The sequence below is a fragment of the Durio zibethinus genome, chromosome 11 (genome assembly GCF_047325235.1).
Source record: "Durio zibethinus cultivar Kanyao isolate XHJ-2024 chromosome 11, ASM4732523v1, whole genome shotgun sequence".
Taxonomy (NCBI): Eukaryota; Viridiplantae; Streptophyta; class Magnoliopsida; order Malvales; family Malvaceae; genus Durio; species Durio zibethinus.
Genome location: NC_143172.1, coordinates 19,164,011 through 19,184,058, shown reverse-complemented (window position 1 = coordinate 19,184,058; position 20,048 = coordinate 19,164,011). Strand labels below are relative to the sequence as shown.

At 30.5% G+C, this 20,048-nt stretch overlaps 1 long non-coding RNA gene across 6 annotated transcripts; it reads right to left on the bottom strand.

The window, feature by feature from the left end:
• Positions 1-10,562: 10,562 nt before the first annotated feature.
• Positions 10,563-19,392, bottom strand: LOC149516172 (uncharacterized). Of its 6 annotated transcripts, XR_016346445.1 has the most exons (7): positions 18,882-19,392; positions 18,525-18,630; positions 18,268-18,391; positions 12,115-12,231; positions 11,839-11,924; positions 11,540-11,564; positions 10,563-10,957 (listed from the first exon to the last, which is right to left on the bottom strand). It is a non-coding gene; the product is annotated as an uncharacterized LOC149516172 (long non-coding RNA). The 6 variants fall into 6 exon arrangements; XR_016346443.1 differs by lacking the exon at positions 11,540-11,564 and having other exon boundaries at positions 10,621-10,957; positions 18,882-19,370; XR_016346448.1 differs by lacking the exon at positions 18,525-18,630 and having other exon boundaries at positions 10,621-10,957; positions 12,115-12,202; positions 18,882-19,348.
• Positions 19,393-20,048: the final 656 nt, after the last annotated feature.

Below are 20,048 nucleotides of genomic sequence, written 5' to 3'. Positions count from 1 at the left end.
CATGTTACCTTAAACACTTAGTGAAGTATCTAGTGTCAATAACTATAGTTTTGACTATTTGGATATTGATGTTGGCCAGATTACTAACACATTGCTCATGTTTACTTGAATGTTACTTTATGTTTTCTTTTTTTAGAAATATAATTACACCATAATTACACTATTATCTGCCTTAACTTTTTTTTTTAGATTACAAGTTGATGCAAACCCAAATGTATTCAAAACTTAGTATCTACCATTGGATAAAACCATATCTATTCTTTCAAAATTGTATCATTGTTTGGAACTAGTAGTCTTCACTGGCTTAGCACAATGCTTTGAGTCTTTGGATAATTACCTTTGTTTAGTTTATTAGCTATTGAATTTATACAAGCATATTGATATTCTTTGCTTATTTGTTAAAAGATTGATTTATGCTATTTTTCTCAGGAAATTGTGGAAGTTTGTTCCATCTTAATCCAAGTAAGTTACCTTAACAACAATTAATCAAACTTTTCAAGGCCTTACATTATTTGCTTTTCTAAGCATGCTCATGCTATACAATGATACCATTTCTATATGCGAATAAACTTGGATTTAGATTTTAATAAAATCATGTTATCTATTCTATAAAGAAGTTGACAAGTTTATTCTCTTTTTAGCGAGTTCTCAAACACATGTGCACTTACTTGGATTTCTTACCATTTTGCATTTTTGCTTTTTAATCTTTTAATTGTACATAAAAAGTAAGCAAACTAATTGCAAAGAGATCAACACAAATGGATAGGCTGCTCTTCTTTGGAAAGCATATTTTGATATTAAGGGAACAGGTTATCTTTTTTATTCCTCTTTTTTGCTTTTTTTTTTTTTTTGTCATCCAGTTGATAATGAATACTTTGCCTATATCTTTAAATGAGTTTTGGCATCATAGATAGCAGTATTTGACATAGAATTCTCCATCTCATACAAAGACTTGATTTCTCTCATTTGCTGCTATGTTTCTTTAAGGCAAAGTTTCTTTTCAACTTAAATGCACTGCTTCATGTTTATAATCTTTGCAAGCTTTTAGCATCCTAGAAGCTTGTTTTGATTTTGACAAAGAAAAAGAACTATAATGCTCCTTTTGATGTTCAGATTGTTCAACCTACACTTTTTTTCATCTTTGAAAGTTATTTGTATGTTATCTTTATTTTACACGAAATTAAAGCCATTTTTTTAAAAATGTCTTTGACAATAGAACCTAATATGGTTATTTATAGGTTAGGCCTCTTTATTTGTTTTAAAATCTCTGCAATTCTTTTTTCTTTTCTCATTATTTCGCTAACAAGTAATCTATTTTATATATTCATTTCTCTTACAAACTTCTATAATTCCTTTTACATGTTATAGCCAAATATGAAATGTAAAATTTTTGTGAATAGGATTGTTACTACAAGATCCTTGTCATACATACTGCAAAAACTTAACTTCTGTCACTTTTTTATATTTTAACATTTTTTTATCTATTTTGTAGGTATTTTTATTATTCTATATTAGAAGTATTAGTTTATTTGACTTGCAAACATTACCAAATGTTTGTATGGAATTTGTAACATATATGTATTTTTTGTATTTTTATTTAATAGAATTCATAAACAATTTTGTAAAATATTTTACATTCTTGTATAAATAAAATGGAGCATTTTGTTTATTTATTTTTTCTATGTTTGTATATTTAGTATTCATGTAATTACTTTAAAAATAAATTTAAAAAACCAAAATAAAATGACAAAAATTATAAATAAAATATATTAAATATATTTGAAAAATAAATATTACCAACGGATTACCGATGAAATACCAACAGATTATCAATGTATTTTACCGATAAAATATCGACACTTTTGTCGATGAATTTTATCGACAAATTACTTATGAAATTATTACCAACAGAATTTACCGATAAAAATTTCTTTTACTAATTACCAACAAATTTTACACATTACCGATGAAATAGTATTACCGGTTTGTCTATCATCCATAAAAAATTTCATTGGTAAATTACATCAATAATACTATTACCGATGAAAAACATGTTATTACCAACGAAAAATTTTGTCAATAAAAATCAATTTTCTGATAATGTAAAATAAACCAAGAACTTATTGGCAAAATAAATAAATAAACCAAGAACTTAATCCAAAACATTCTCTTTATAGAAAATTGTTTATTTGCTGAAAATTAGAGGCTAGAGATTGATATTGTTAAGTTGTCCATGTAATTATAGAAGCTAGCAAACTATTCTACATACTTTCAAGCTAGTTTGACACAAAGTGGTGCTATTGAGTTGATGAAAATGTTTACCACTCCTAATGCTTCATATAAAGCTTATGCAAAAATATATAGGTCGTGTTTGGTATTTAGGATAATAGATAGAATAGAATAATAATAATTTTATATCATGCTTGAGTTGTATTTAAAGAAAATAATAAGATTGTAAGAAGTATTAATCATCCTCTTAATATAAGATATTTTAAAAATCTTCAAGTGAAAATAATTATTTATAAATTACGAGGATAAATTTATATTTTTTATTATATTTTTAAAAATTACATCAATAATTTAAATTATATAAATTTAAAAAAAAATAATTTTGACTAATAAATAAAATTATTTTATTATAATCTTTCACACATTAAATATAAAATAAGATTATATTATTTAATATAATTTTACTTATAATATTATTTTTTTATTCTATCATAATTTTATATATCAAATGTTCACTTAATTTATATTATTAAATCTCAATCATGTATTATTTAAACTGTTTTAACTACTTTTATGAACAAAAAAATAAAAGGATTGTGTGCATATGATTAGGCATGCGAAGCTGTCAACATCGTGTAATATTTGATAATTGTCTATTATTAGTTTTAATAATAAAAATTCAATTGACAATAATTTTAAATATATAATCATATAAAAACTAGATTGATTATTCGGAAAATAAATTATTAATTTTTATTGTAATTATTCATTCTTGACATGACTAACATATTTTTATTGATATTGAAATTCATACGAATAAGTGTGTCCAAATCAAGGTGAGAAATTTGAATAAATTAATGTACGTCTTGTCCTTTAACCGATTCAATCAATTATTTAATTTTACGTTCGCAATTTCCCGAGAACCAAATATGACGGTTGAATTCCCAAAACTCGTGGACCATGCAAGGTAAAATTAGAAAATAATTAATCAACTACGGATTTCGTAACAAAATCGGATGATATAATTTATATAAGTTCTGCACGCAATTAAACTAGTAAACTCTTAAAAAAAATCAATAAAAGCAAATTAAAGAAGAATTCTTTAATGGCATGGTCGGAGAGTGGGCGGGCATGCAATAAAGGTCGTCGTTTACAAATTGCGGTCTGCTATGGATCCATTGTCAAAAGTGACATTATGAGTACGGAAACATTTTGCAAGAAAAATGAGACAATATTTGATTAGACGTGCTTGGTATAGATTCTACTTCCCGAACATCGTTTATCTCGTGTGGAGTGTGGACCCCCGAAATGTACCGTAAAACTATTATGGGCAGAAGTGAAGGGAACGGGTTTGGATCGATTTCGACTAGCGTCCCCCAATATGTTCCTGTTTTACCTGGCTTTGAATCATAGCATGATTCAACGAACATACAATGAAACGACACTGGCCATCATGTATCAATATGGTTGGTTATTAGCTTGTGACCATGACTTTCGCGTTGATACGACTTTATAAATCTTGATGACCAAGTTATTTCATTTTAACCCGTTTTCATTTCTGTTCGCCCATCCACAAGAATGGGCTTATCTGTTCTTTGGGAAGGACATCTAATTTTCTAACATGTAATCAATTGTTAGGAACTTAGGGTTGAGTTGGTGAATATATGTGTTACCCTGGTTCCCTCAGTCAGTGACTTGAATTATGATTTGAGTAAGATTCACTTAATGAATAAAAGTACATCTCTATGACTTGTGACTCTAATTCCTTGTAGTGTGTATTAATTGGTTGTGTGAGTTTTCTTTCTCCTTATAAGTATATTATCTACTTAATATAATGGCTATAGAGTTTTTAAAATCTGCAAGTTTATTTATAGGAATGATTCATAGTGAAATTAACTTGTGTCCATTTAATATATTTTATAAAAAATGGATTATTTAAAAAAATATATCTATATATACGTAGACATCAAATTTTATCCAGATCTATCATTTTCAATCTTTGGTTTAATAATAATAATAATATTAATTTAATTAATATAAAAAAATAAAAATAAAAGTGATAACTACTAAAAAAAAAAGAGAAAAAAAAATCAGGATAGCAATGGTGCCTTACACACCACAACTGCCACCCACCATGTCACCACCATCCCTAATCTCATCGGAGCCCATGCACCTCACTTGCCTCAACTGCTCAAAACCATCAATCTTACCCTACCATCACACCCATACCTCGCCAAATGTATGCTCCATTGGCTATCACCATTTTCAGTCTTATAAAACCCCCCAACATTTTCCTTTTCAGCCTCTCTTGGACCCCTAGAACACGTCAGAAACCCAACTCTCCACCCATAAAAGCCAATCCCATCAAACTCACCCACCAATACCAATCCCTTTTTACCCATACAAACCTCCAAAACAGAAAAACAAAAGCAAAGACAAACAGTCCTCCCCGTAGGGAGGAACCTCAGCGTCGAAGCTTCCTGCAAGAATAAAAAATCAGACCAATCTTCAATTTACAAAAGAGAGAAACAAAAATCTTTAAACCTCGATCTACGCCAATCGGAGTAGTTTCTAGCAAAATAAAGGTTGGATCGAAGCTCAAGAGAATACAGGGAATTTTTTTTAGACCTTTTTTCAACTTTCCAATCGCTGGCGACCGAAGACGACAGCCAAAGCAACGGACGGTCATCATCCGACAGCTTAGAGAGAAGGGCTCTGAAGAAATGAAAACTAGAGAGAGAGAGAGAGAGAAAAATGAAGCAAAAAATTTTTTTTTGCTTTTATAAAAGACTAAAATTTAAAACGACGTTGTTTAGAAGAACGCCTAAACGACGTTGTTTTAGCCAATGAGATCCGCACATCAACCCGGGGTCCACGCAACCGACCCGCCAACCCAACTCCTCATTCAGCTCTCAATCGATTTTATCAGACCGGACCGAACCGTTCCCAAGACCGAACCAAATCGTTCCTCAGTCGGTTCAACCGAATCGCTCTTCAGTCGACTCAATCGTACCGCACGCCAAACCAAACTCTTTTGCGATCTAACCGAACCGCTATTGATTGGTTTGGTTCAGGTAAAAAATATTTTTTTTTAATTTTAAATTTTTTATATATTATTATTTTTGTTATTTTGAGTAATTTTTTTATTTTTATTTTTATGCATGATAAATTTTTAAATTTATTAGAATATTTCTTTGATTATTTTTATTGATAATAAAAATAAAACAAGTAAGATAACTAATAAAAAAATATTAAAAATGCTTAAAATAATAATAAGAATAATTTTTCTTATTTTCCTTGCCTAGATATTGGAGGGAATAAAACATATTCCTAAAAATAATTCTGCATAGATGTGGAAGAATTATTATTAATAAATTTTCATAAAAATATATATATAAAAAGATTTTTAATTAATTTTCAAAATTCACTAAAATTGAACTTGCTCTGAAAATTCGCCTAGATGCTGGAGATTTTTAGAGATGTTCTTTTTTTTTTTAACAAAACGAAATTTAAACGTTAATTCTTAAATTTCAAAACCCTAAAACCCTCTAATCTTTAAATCCAAACCCCAAATCCCTAAAATCCAAACTCTTTAATCAAAACCCCAAACCTCAAATTTTAAAACCAAAACCCTAAAATCTCCAAACTCTAAAACCAAAATCCTAAACCTTCCATACCCTAAAATCCAAGTTTTAAGACCTTCTAAACCTTAAAATCAAACCCTAAAACCCTCAAAACTCAACCCAAAATCCTAAAATCTGAATCTTTAAAATCTTAAAACCCTAACCTTTAAAACCTCTACTAAAGCCCTTACTCAAAACATTCTGAAAATCCTAAGGATACGTGTGAAAATCTCATTTAAAGTAATTTATTCCCTAATGTCACCTAAATGATGGGGAGTTTAGGAAACTTTACTTCGTTAAGTTTTTTCACACGAGTTTTTAATTCACATTAATAATAAGATTAATAAATAAAAAGTATAATAGTAAATTGAGATCTTAGATATAAACAGTCGCACCTAAGCTCTACCTAGATGTTGGAGAGTCGAGATGATCTCATTATACCTAAGAACCCAACTTTAAAATTGCATCTCATCCTACATAATATTCACGGGCATACATACATTAGCATCTTATCATTGGTAATTGTTTGCATTATTCTGTCTTTAATTTTTATTTACTACTTGGAATAATACATTTTTCAAAAAAAAATTTTTTTGTAATATTATAAAATAAAATAAAAATAACAATCCGAAAAAAATAATTTTTAGTACTCTACCTAGATTTTAGAGAGTCACTAACAATTATCTTCTATAAAGATTGTTATTTCATTTTAAAGATTATCGTGTTAAATCTTAAGCGAAAAGAGTTATTTTAAATTATGTCTAGATGTTGGAGAATTTTAAAATAATTCTTTAACTTTAAAATTTTCTCAATATTCCTAAATAAAGAGCTTTAGCAAAATTTTATTTTTTCAAATGAAGAAAATTAGTATTAAATTTCAAATTAAAACCATTTTTATCCAACACCGAAAATAGTACATAATTAAATAATACCAATTTATGGGCGTTGTGGGGGTACTAATCATTTTTCACACGTAACCGACTCCTGAACTCAACTTAATTTTTCGTAAATCAAAATTTATCTTTTTGATAAACTTTAAACTTCTTTTATAGTTTTATTAAAAAGATAAACTTTTGGATGATCAATCACACCTTAACAAAGATTGGTGACGATTCTCTCATTTATTTTGATTTTAAAACTCTTTTACGTCTGACGATCCCAAAACCGTTACAACAATATCCTATCTGTGAAATTTTTAAATTTTACATAAATTTTTAAAGTTGTCACATATCTCATTATGGTATATCTATGTAAAATAATTACTAAATTAATATGATAAATAAAAATAATGAACTCTAGTTGAAGAGTTTAAACACTTCAACCGTGATTTATAAAATAATAATCCATAATTTAATTATTGAATAAACATGTAAAAATTGTACAAATTTTTTTTTAAATTTTTTAAAAAATTATACCATGTATAGAATAGTTAATAATCCATATGTTTATACATTAAAGGAAAAAAAAAAAAAAGCCGTCTTTCATTGTATTGCTGAGTAGAATTATTCGGCATAAAAAAAATTATTAGAGAAGTAGTATTAAATTTACAGCCTCTCAACATTCCCAAAGGACAGCCTTTATAAGCTGCCATAAATCATTCTGTGATTGTCATTATTCATTAATTACCGGTGATCTTTGTTCCATTTATTTATTCAGTTAACATAGTCAATCCATATGCTTGCGAAGTTAGTAATGTCTGATCAGATTTTTTGTCACAAAGCGAGTTCGTCCCCCCTTGGAAGGGACGCGTTCAACTGCATTCAATAACGTTCCATTAAAGTATTATTTTATAATAAATCAATCGATTTTTAATTTATCTAAAACTATTAAATATAATTTAAATTAATTTAAAATTTTAAATACAACTCACACTTACTCACATAATTTATTTTCAAATTACATATGAAATTACCATCAACTTATCAATAGTTGTAATCACATCACTATCTTTTTTTTAATATATAAGATAAAAAGAGTTTCATGTACGATAAAAATTTTAAATCCTTTTCTTTGAAGCTTCCTTAGCATTTTCTATTGTTCAACTTCTTTCTTTCAAAAATTCTAAATATTTGACTGATTTAAGTGTTAAAACACGTCTTGGAAAATTAACTCTGATATTCCTTGACAATACTTTCATGCTGCAAGTACAAAGTCATCCCTATTTCAATGTACAAATCACCCTTCATCCTACCAACACCCAAAACACCATCAACAACCTCCTTTTAATGAATTTGTAAATCTCACTTGTGATACGCGTGGACATGCATGCATGTTTATGCTTCGCCGCCGTGTTTGAGTGTGTGAATGTCCTTTCCTCTTTGTAAAACCAAAGTACAGTTGGGGGTAACGTATGAACCTCGATGGATGGCTCCTAAATATCCTTTTTTGGGCAAATTCATGCACAATTTGATCTCGGAGTTATCAGATCACTTATTTGCAAGCGACATCAATTATTAAAACTTAATTTGAAACAGAATCTCCCCATCTTTTTTCTCTAATCATTCCTCTATATATCGATCCTCTAAGCATAAAATGTTTTTAGAATTCGTATGATATACAATTAGTTATATGCTTTGGTTGATAATTAATTTTAATGTGAAAGCAGGATCCGAGCTATCCATATATATACATATATATATATATATATGAGAAAAATCGACTTACATTAAAATAAAACTGAAAAAATTTATATATTTTAACTATTGATTTAAATAGATCTAAAAAATGAGAGTCAAAGTAAAAAAAGATGAGTTAATTTCATATTATGAATCTATTAAAATCAATGATTAAAATAAATATAAATTTTTTTTATATAAATTGATCTCTAATCATATATATATATATATATGTATAGTAATAATAATAAAAACAATAAAGAAAAAAGATAAGCACACGAGAGCAAGATTTTGTTCATGAATCATGAACACAAATATGATCTCCATCAGTAATGGCAACTTTAGGTGAATTTTTAAGCAAAACAAACAAAGTTTGAATAATTTGTAAGCAGGGGTTTCTATTTGTCCATTAAAGGTGAGAGACAACGGTGGGTCCTTTTTTGACAAAGAAATTAAGAAAGAAAAGAAAGAAGCAACAGTTAATGAGAAATTTGGCCCGTGAATTGTGTGGGCGGCGCTCCTGGTTTGGAACATCATCATTTTTACGCCAAAAGTAGATATGGAAATGAATGATGATGGTGATGAGATTATACCCGTAGGCCTGAGGCAATTTCTTTAACTCTTGATTCTTTTAATGGAAAAGGATTTTTCGGTATGATACCTGGTATTTCCGAAAAGAGCATACCGACCTAGCTACATTTAAACCTCTTTTTTTTTTTTTTTTTAATTTTAAGACTATATTTTATGCTTCAAATGATAATAAAATAAAATGATAAATATTTTATATTATATTTAATTTATATTTTTAAAAAATAAAATTATAAAAAAATTAATTATTTTTTTAATATAAAATAATTCAATCTTTTTAAAATGAAAAAAATTATTTTTAATTCATAAAATTAAATTTATATATATCTTATTATACCGTTAAAGTTACATTAATAAATAATAATTTAAATTATATAAATTTTTTTAAAAAATAATCTTAATCAATAAATAAATTATTTTATTTTAATCATTACATATATTAAATATAAAATAATATAATATTATTTAATTTAATCATATTTATAATATCATTTTATTCTATCATATCGTAATCTTATGCATCAAATACATACTAAAAAGATTAAATTTCGTTAAACTTTTTTTTTCACCTTTTATATATGAAATTTCTGGAACTGGTTATAGTGTGGATATCTTTGTTAAATCACTTTCTTTGTATTTTTCTGTTTATAACAAAACAAAATTTTCAAAGATGCTCCATTTGATCCGCATGATCCGATCGTATCATACGTATCCTACAAATTTCAAATAGAATAGAAAACTATAATTTTTAAAAATTGAAAAGAATGCTATAGCTGAAATTCTATGTGCGAAGATCCATTTAGTTATCCTCTGAATCATTTTGACTCGTATTGGCCACTCAAAAACAGAAGTAAAGCTGCTTATCATTAAGATTGTAAATGATATATTAATACTCGTAAGCTATTCAAATTCGATTCGAAAAAAATTCGAATTCGAATTCGATTCGATTATTATCGAATCGAGCTTGAACTCGAATAACTCGACTTATCAATCGATCCGAATTCGAGTATTCTTATATCTAATTCGAGTAACTCACGAGCTAAATCGAACTTTTATATTTAAATATATTTTTATTATTTTAATTAATAAAATATTTCAAGTTCGAGTTCGAATTCGAGCATAAATAATCAAACTCTTGTTGAGTATACGAATCGAACTTATTTTTACATATTAATCGAGCTTAATCGAGCAAGCTCGAATTCGATCACGAATCGAGCTCGAACTTGAAAAATAAAACTCAATCGAACTCAAACGAAATATCAAACTCCGAATTATGAGTCGAACTCGAATTCGAGCTTTTCACTATTCAACTTAATTCGGTTCGTTTACAGCCCTACTTACCATTGCTTTGGTTGGGGCCAAATGTCTTTTTCTACCTCAATTCTAATAATACCAGCATCCTAAATGAACTGACAACTACTACAACATCCACTCAATGATTCCCACAGATGCATTCTTTTTTAGCAAAGCGAAGCTATTCTCCATTAAATAAATGAGTATCATTAAATGAAAGGATAAACTATTATGCCACATTGCCAGAAAAATTGAAGTATGGTACGTGAAAATTTCACAAGACTAAGACAATCCTGATTTATGTAAGTGCACCATAAGAAAGCTACAAAGCTAGTAATATTAACATCGCTAGAATGAAGTTGAGAACTAAAATTTAAAAACACACACAAACACACATCTTAGTATTTTACTTGAAAATTAAATTAACAGAACTTAGAAAATCCTAGAAAATGCATTTCGATTCTCCTTAAAGATTCCACTGGTCCTCTGCACCTGATGCATAGTAATCATAAACCATCTTGGGCAATTTCTCCTTTGCAATGGCCCATATACAGAAACATTACTTATCTCCATCTTTTCTACAGATGGTTTTTGCTATCCCAAAGTAACCTGAATTCCAGAAACAAGGTTTGATTGATTTCATTCAGAGTTCATTATACAATAAGAGAGTTCAAATAAAGGTCAACTAACTAACATATAAGACCACTACAAAGACTTTATGGAAACAACAAATCTTAACTACACAAGACTCAGTTACTAGAGTGACCAGTATAGCAGAATCAAAAGAAATCTCTAGAGTAAGACTTAAACTAATTGCCAGATACATAGGAAAAAATATATAGACTTGAGGCCAAAAAGTCCCCTGCTAACCCAATTGAGTCATATTTAGCACTATTCTCCAACTTTTCCAGTGATTGCAAAGTTTGAAATCCACTTACATTTTCTATTGAATTAAACTGCACCATAAGGATTTTGGTGAAAATAATCATATGTTATTTACTAAAGCTCATGATTGTAATATTACACCTTTGGATTAAATTTTGGAGGTTAACTAAAGATTGAATGTCCTGATAAAATCTACGTCAACAGAAATAAAACAAGAAAAGTTTAAATGCTAAATCCAGAAACAACCAAAGTAAGATGGTGGAGAGAATTGCTTAATGTATCACTTAAGGATATATGAAGCTTAACTCTTCCCGGGCTAGGAATCATAAACCTGCTGGTCATCCAAGAAAAAAAAAATTAATAGAGATCCATTCACTATTCTAGAAAACTATCGAAAATAATACAAACAGCAACTAACAAAAGAAGTGAAGCATGAGATAGGTAATCAATGGCAGCAACAATAAAAACAAAAGTTAATCTCAGTTCTTTGATGATCACAATGTTAATCTAATGATCAATCATATTTGCTCATTGGAAGGAACATATCATAAAGGTAAGGTATGGAGCTCCAAATATAAAGGTGAGGTAAACTTTCCTTCTCTTACCATTTCTCTCTTTGAATATATGCTTCTGTAAGTAAATGCAATAATGAAACCAGTCTAATTGAAAGAAAGTGAGGCCATTGAAACACCTAAAGGTAAATCAGAAGGTAATATTAGTGAATAAGATTAACGAAACAATCCTATATGCAGCTATGAGATCCATGTCATAGAGTCGTAAAGTAATGTGTCTTACGTCACAAGCTTTTCAAAACATATGGATTGTTTAGCAAGGAAGAATGAAGAAGTACAAGAAAAATAAGGAATTCCAAAAATATTTACCAATAACAAGCCAAGATAATGAAAGCTAGGAATCCGGAGGCCCAAAACGAAACCTGAGAAGCTGCAACATTAAAGAATGGCTCCAGGGCTGTTGGAAAACATAAAAAGACAAGTTGGCTTCTTTGTGTCAGCAACATTTGCTTGTTTATTAAAATATCAAACTTCAAGCTTTGGATCCAATAAAATAACAAAGCACTATTATTTCTGTGAAAAAACTAAGAAATAAAACTATGTGAAAAACTAAGAGTAAAACTGAATGTATATCGAAAAACTGCTCATTAAGAACCATACAAAAACCAGAGGTTTATATACAACTAACTAGGGGTTAAACTAGGAAACTAAATCTTCCTAAAAACTGATCCTATAATTGAGGGATTGTCTATCCTAATTTTTTGTCCTTAATTCTAGGGATACAAATACTTAATTCTAGAGATACAAATATAAATATAGAAATTACAAGATTACAAAGTGTTTTCCCACACTTCCCCTCAAGCTGGTGAATAAGTGTTTTCCATTCCCAGCTTGGAAATAATTTCTTGAAATGTTGCATTGCTAAGACCTTTAGTCAATACATCTGCAAGTTGACCCTTGGTTGATACATAAGGTGTACAAATCAACCCACTGTCTAGTTTCTCCTTTATGAAATGTTAGTCTACTTCAATGTGTTTTCTTCTGTCATGTTGCACAGGATTGTGTGCAATGCTTATTGCAGACTTGTTATCACAATATAGTCTTATTGGTCTATCCCACTTGATCTTCAACTCTTTTAGGATAACCTTTAACCATAGTAATTCACAAATACCTTAAGCCATTGCTTTGAACTTTACTTTAGCACTTGACCTTGCCACCACATTCTGTTTTTTACTCTTCTGAGTCACAAGATTACCACCTAAGAAATGGTAGTAGCCTAAGATGGATCTTTTATTAGTTACTGAACCTGCATAATCAGCATCTATATATGCTTCTGGAACTACCCTCGAATTTCTTTTGAATAAGATACCTATCCCAGAATTGGCCTTCAAATAGTGCAATACACGGTGGACAGCCTGTAGGTGCACTTCTTTAGGACTATGCGTAAATTGACTTACCACACTCACAACATATGCTATACCAGGTATAGTACTGAAAGATAAATGAGTCTTCCAACTAATCTTTGGTACATCTCTCTATCTATAGCAACATCTTTATTAGCTTCTCCAATTTTATGATTAGGATTTATAGGGGTATTTGTAGGTTTACATGCGAGCTTCCCAGTTTCCTTCAGAAGATCCATCACATATTTCTATTGTGAGAGAAAAATACCATGCCATGAATGAGCTACTTCAATTCCTATGAAGTATTTCAATCTCCATAACTCTTTGATCTCAAATTCTCTAGCCAAACACTATTTTAGAGATTCTCTTTTTCATCATCTCCAGTTACAATTATATTATCAACATACACTAATAGAACTATGACTCCCCCTAAATCAAAGTGCTTTATAAACAATGTGTGATCTCCTTAACTCTGTTTATATCCCATTGCTAGCATCACTTTGGCAAATCTCCTGAACCAAGCCCTAAGAGACTGTTCAAGGCCATATAAAGCCTTTTTCAGCTTGCATGCTATATTTACTTCCAGATGACTTCCAAATCCCGGTGGAACCTTCATATATATTTTTTTTTCCAAATCACCACATAGAAAAGCATTCTTTACATCAATTGTTGAAGCTGTCAATTGTAATTTGTAGCCAATGATAACAAAATCCTAACTGTATTCCTCTTGGCAACTGGAGCAAAGGTTACCTGATAATCCACTCCATAGGTTTGAGTGTAGCCCTTAGCCACTAACCTTGCTTTATACCTTTTAACAGTACCATACGCCCTGTATTTTATAGTGAAAATCCATTTACACCTCACTGGATTTTTTCTTTTAGGCAACTCTATCAGTTCCCATATCTTATTTTTCTCTAAGGCTTCCTTTTCTATTTTCATGGCTTGCCTCCATTTCTCACTGGATAATGCCTCAAATAATGTAGTTGGAACAGAAATAGTGTTTAGGCTCATAAAAAAATTTTTGTGGGATGGTGAGAATTTTTCAAATGAGACAAAATTAGAGATTGGGTATAGTAGATGCTTAGTACATTTTCTGGTTCCTTTCCTAATGGCAATAGGCAGATCATAATCACTAATTATAGTTTTAGGAGATTCATGCTCATTTTGAGAAACAGAGTCAAAAACTGTAGTTACCTCATTTCCAGAGTTGGGATCAAGTTTTTGGACTGGCACTGGTTCAAGATCTGGAACTTTCCTTCTTGAATACACCTATAACTCCTTCATAGAATCAAGAACAATATTATCCATTTTCACATCTTCTATGTTTGAAATGGGTTCAACCTCAAATTCAGTGTTTGACTTGGGCTCAGCAAAAACAGGTTTTGACTCAGAAGAATTAATGGGTGAAACTGTTGAAGAAGATGACAAATCAAGCAAAAAGAAGTCTTTATCCTTATCTTCCATGAATGAAGTCTCCCCTTGAAGATAAGGTTGAGTAAAAAATGGTTTACTTTCTTCAAAAGTGACATCTGCAGACACTTAGAATTTTTTGATAGGAGGATGATAGCATTTATACCCTTTCTGAATTAATGAATACCCCACAAAGATACACTTAATTGCTCTTGGATCCAACTTTCCCATATTATGACTATGAACATGAACAAATGATGTACAACCAAATATCCTAGGTGTAAGGTTGATTGTGGAATTAAGGTTGGGATAAAATTGCGATAGTAGTTCCATAGGAGTTTTAAATCCCAAAACCCTTGAAGCTAACCTATTTATAATGTGTGTGGCAGTGAGAACAGCTTCCCCCCAATAAGATTTGGGTACATTTACTTGAAAAAGGAAAGCTCAGGTTATGGCTAGTAAATGGCTATTTTTCCTCTTTGTTACTCTATTCTGTTGTGGAGTATTAACACAAGAAAACTGATGAATAATCCCCTCCTTTTGGAAATAGGTGGATAGACTCAAGTTGAAATACTCTCTTCCATTATCAGACCTAAATCTCTTGATTCTCACTCCAAATTGATTTTGGATCATGTTTTGAAAGCTTAAAAACACACTATTCACATCTGATTTGGATTTAAGTAAAAAACCCAAAAGATCCTAGTACAATCATCTATGAATGAAACAAACCATCTTGCACCAGAAATATTAGGAATTGTAGAAGGACCCCAAATGCCACTATGAATCAAGTAAAGGGAGTAGAACTTCTTTTGTTACTAATTGGAAAAGACACACATCTGTGCTTTGCAAGTTCACAAACATCATAATGAAAATCTTCGACTTTAATCCTTTGAACAAAGAAAGAAACATGTTTCTCAAATTTCCAAAAGAAGGATGTCCAAGACGAAAATGATAAAGCTAGATTTTGTCTTTATTGGAAGATTCTTCAGAAAAAAATGACAACAGTAAACTATTCTTTATATTACTTGTGTTGTTTGACGTCTCAAGATAGTATAATCCATCCTTCTCCTTAGCAAATCCAATCCTCTTCACCAAACTCTGGTCTTGAAATTCACAATAAGAGGGATAAAAAGTCACTTTACAGTTCATATCTCTGGTGAGTTTTTATATAGATATCAGATTAGTAGCCAATCCAGAAACATGAAGAACATTTTTAAGAACAAATGAGGGATTAATTTGAATATCTCATAATCCTGCCACTGTAGTAAGTGAACCATCTACAACAACAATTTTCTTATTACTAAGACACAAGATACATGTATTAAACTTCTATGAGAAATGTGTCATATGGTCTGTGGCTCCTGAGTCAATGACTCAAGAACTCGTAATAGGCTTAACCGAGACATTTAATCCATGGGAACCAGAAGCTTTACCTGAACTAGAGACCTTACCCAAGGAACATACCACAGTAGGCTTTTCAAAAGTTTTCAATAGATTTCTCAGCTTGTCATTCTCTTCTTTGTCCAACTCTCCCTGTTTCCAAGATATCTATAGTACTCTGATGATTTTTCCAGTTGACATTTCCTCAAATTAGGTGGTAGTGATATATTTCTTTGAACTAAAACAAGTCTTAAGATATAACCAGAAATGACTCTTAGCAATGAAGGCTCAAGAAGGGAAAATAGAATGGCTATGAAGGCCTAAACAGGGTTCGGCAATGAAGGCTGAAAATCTTGCTTCCCAAGAAGAGCCTAAAGCTCTGATACCATATGGAAAAACTAAGAAATAAAACTGTGTGAAAAACTAAGAGTAAAACTGAATGTATATTGAAAAACTGCTCATTAAGAATTATACAAATACCTTAGGTTTATATACAACTAACTAGTAGTTAAACTAGGAAACTAAGTCTTTCAAAAATCTGATCCTATAATTAAGGGATTGTCTATCCTAATTTTTTGTCCTTAATTCTAGGGATACAAATATTTAATTCTAAAGATACAAATATAAATATACAGATTACAATATTACAACCAGCTGTAAATAAGTGTTTTTCCACAATTTCATACAGAAGAAATTTATTGATATTTTATCCACTACTGTGGCAACATATAGACTGAGGAAACAGTATCCCCCCTCCCCCTAAAAAGTTGAAGTTGAATGGTCACCAACAAATGCCAAAAGCAAAGCTTTAAGTTGCAAGAACCGGGTTTGGGTTAGAGATATTAGATTAGTAATGCAATAATTGGGTTTGGGAGGTTACAATGGCCACTAACAAATGCCAAAAGCAAAGCTTAAAGCTGCTTACATACGCAAAGTAACCATGGATAGACATGACATATCAATCCACAAAAGAAAGGCATGGAAATGGAATGCAATAAGTTGCTGTTATTCACCTTTTTTAAGGGAAATTGACCCTTTAATATATTAATTAAATTAAATACTCTCTTTAATATGTTTGGGTGTGACCAAAACTACAGCATGTTTCTAAGCATTGATCCAACTTCAAGAAATGATATGCAAATCAATAAACATGTGTATCTATCTCATTAAGCACCTGAACTTTTTTTATTAATCTTTGATTGTTTGCTAAGTCTTATTATTTTAGAGAACAACAACCCTAACTACAGTAAAACAAATTTGGATGTAAGAAAAATTATTTGTTTTTTTCTTTTCTAAAAAGTAAGGAGAACTAGTAAGTATCTAGGGGAAATTCTGTTATACTCAGTGTTGTCAAGGCGCACAGCACCTAGGGCTAGAAAACAAAAGTGCCTCAGACCCTTTAGAGCAAGGCGCATTTGATCAGGCACACACCTATTGTGCCTAGGCACGCTTTTTTGCAAGGTAATAGGCACAAAAAACACGTGCCTAATTGAATTTATCTTCTGTTACACTTAGTGTTTCCAGCACTATACAACAAAAGCGCCACATGCCAGGTGCGCCTAGGAGCATTTTTTTTTTTTTTGTGCCTTGCACCTCATGCAATAAAAGGGTTCTAGTACCTTGAGTGCGCCTTGTGCACTTCACAACACTGGTTATACTTATGGTTTGTCATTCTGCCTCTAAAGAAGGCTAAGTTTGTTTTCTTTTCGCATCATAATGATACTATGAAAGAAACGCAAACTAAGAAAGGCGATACAACCCTCACACAAACCGAGTTTTCTAGTAAATAGTTTACCATTCTTCTAAGTATAATATACAATCCATCTTTTTGATAGTACAAAACATCAGAAAATGCAAACTTTTCCAATGACATTTGTAACATTTTACTTCCTATAAATTGTAATCTTTATTGAACAAACAACATAATTAAAAAAAGAAAATAAACCCAGAGTAATTTTTATTCTTTATATGTTTTTCTGGCTATATTTAGTTGCAATAATGTGAGAATTACTTATTAAGAAAAGGGTAGATATGGAATAGAAAGCATGTGTAACACAAGTTACTTCAGCAACTGATGAAGAAACTGCAACAAGTTAATACCCTGACTGAAATATAACTAAGCTTCAAAATTATAACGATTATAGCACAAGCCAAATTCTTGACAATCTGACTTTTCAACCAAAAAGGAAAACTTAATAAACTGATGACATTAGACCTAGAGGGATCTAAAACTCATGATTAAAGCTTGCTTGGTAAACATAATTATTATCATATACAATGGTACAAAATAGGTTCAAAGAAAAATCCTAATTTAGGACTGAACACATACCTTTTCCACAACCTTAACATTTCTTACACCACTTTCTACCCTTAGAACCACTTCTTTCTTCTTGATGAAGTGCATCAACTGCTTTCTTCAGTTCTCTTGCCTTCTTAACAAGTTTGGCTGCTTCCTACAAAATCAATTGCAATTATGACTATTAGCAATTACAATACAATGTGCAAATATCAATACTATCTTCCAACTCTAGTGAATGGTTTCATGTGGCAGTATCATAACTCATAAGCAATTAAAAAAAAAAAAACCTTAATATATTATGTGCGAGTAATAACAGCCTTTTGATGGCGGCTAAATGAAGTCATAAACCGAAGTCCGAAGAGTCAGACAAGCAATACCAACACCACCAAATATCTGACAAGAAATTTCAAGATGTAGCCAATATATTCTATCAAAAAGGTTAACATTTACAAACTAGAATTGCTATTCAATTTCCAATCATAAATATAATATTAAATTTAGCACGAAATTAAATTCGGAGAGAAGATCAGATCTAACAATTGTAGCAAGAGCAACAACATATTCTGGAAAGTTAGTGATTTCAACAACGAACATAAACAGTATATACGATTTCAATTTTAAAACTAGCTTCAAGAAATTCGTACCTAAACAGCTTCGTATCCAAACATACGATTTCTTTCGATTTTTCTCAACCACCAAATAACACATCACTGCTATCCAAACAGCTTCATATCCCAAAAAGATGAGAGAAAATCAAATTATAAGAAAATCTGAATCCCAAAAAGGAGGAGAGAATCAGCGAGAGAAAACCTAGATTTGTTACTTTAAAAGGAAATATTGGGGAGGGAAATCTGAGAAAAAGGAAGGTTCGGGAAGGTGGAAAGAGACAGAGTGTTCGGCGTGGAAAGTGAGAGAAGATAGGATAAAGAGAAAATGACCGACAGCGTTAAAGAAGTAGACGGCGGCGACGGTCGTGATAGATTTTGAGATGCCGTCACCGGCATTGATGGTTGCGTTGAGAGAAGGAGAGAAGATCTTTTTCGGGCAGAGCCTGGTTTGGTTCTAAAAAATATTTTTTATTTTCATTTTTAAAAATAATTTTTATTTTGTATGTTTTGAATTTTAAAAAACATGTTCGGTAAAAAAATTATTTTTAAAATAAAAAATTATAAAAATGTGTTTAATATTTGTATTTTCAAAATAAAAAATATAAAAATATTAACTAAATAACAAAATCATGAATTAAATAAAATCTCAATTTAATATCCATTTTACTAATACATAACAGCACTATCTTAAACAAAAATAAGCACAAAAAAACAATTTTCCTTTCCACTAACAGGGTTGGTATTGCTAGCATAACACCAAATATCAGTTCACATTTTCATAAATTTTTTATTACGTGGACTTCAAATTATAGAACACCGTAAAGGGGCTATTGTTTGCCGCTGCAAGAGCAGCTGTAGCTAGGATGCCAACATGCATGCTATCACTAGACAATTCTGATGATGACTGATTGGTGGTCTGCTCACAAATTTTGAACATCGACTTCATCCGTCTCTGGATTTGCCTGCAAAATTAAGCAATAGAAAGTTGAGAAAACATATCAGAAAGCACTAAAAAATATAACATATAAAAAAAAAGATAATCAATATTTCTGAACGGCAAGGAACAAGAGGCAAAAACAATAAGGTAGCAATTCACGCAAGGTGACATTGTGAAGGACGCATGATTACGGATGGCAACATAACTCATAACTGACGGGTTCTCAACCGTTTCGATTCAATAGGATAGAATTTTTTTTGTTTTTC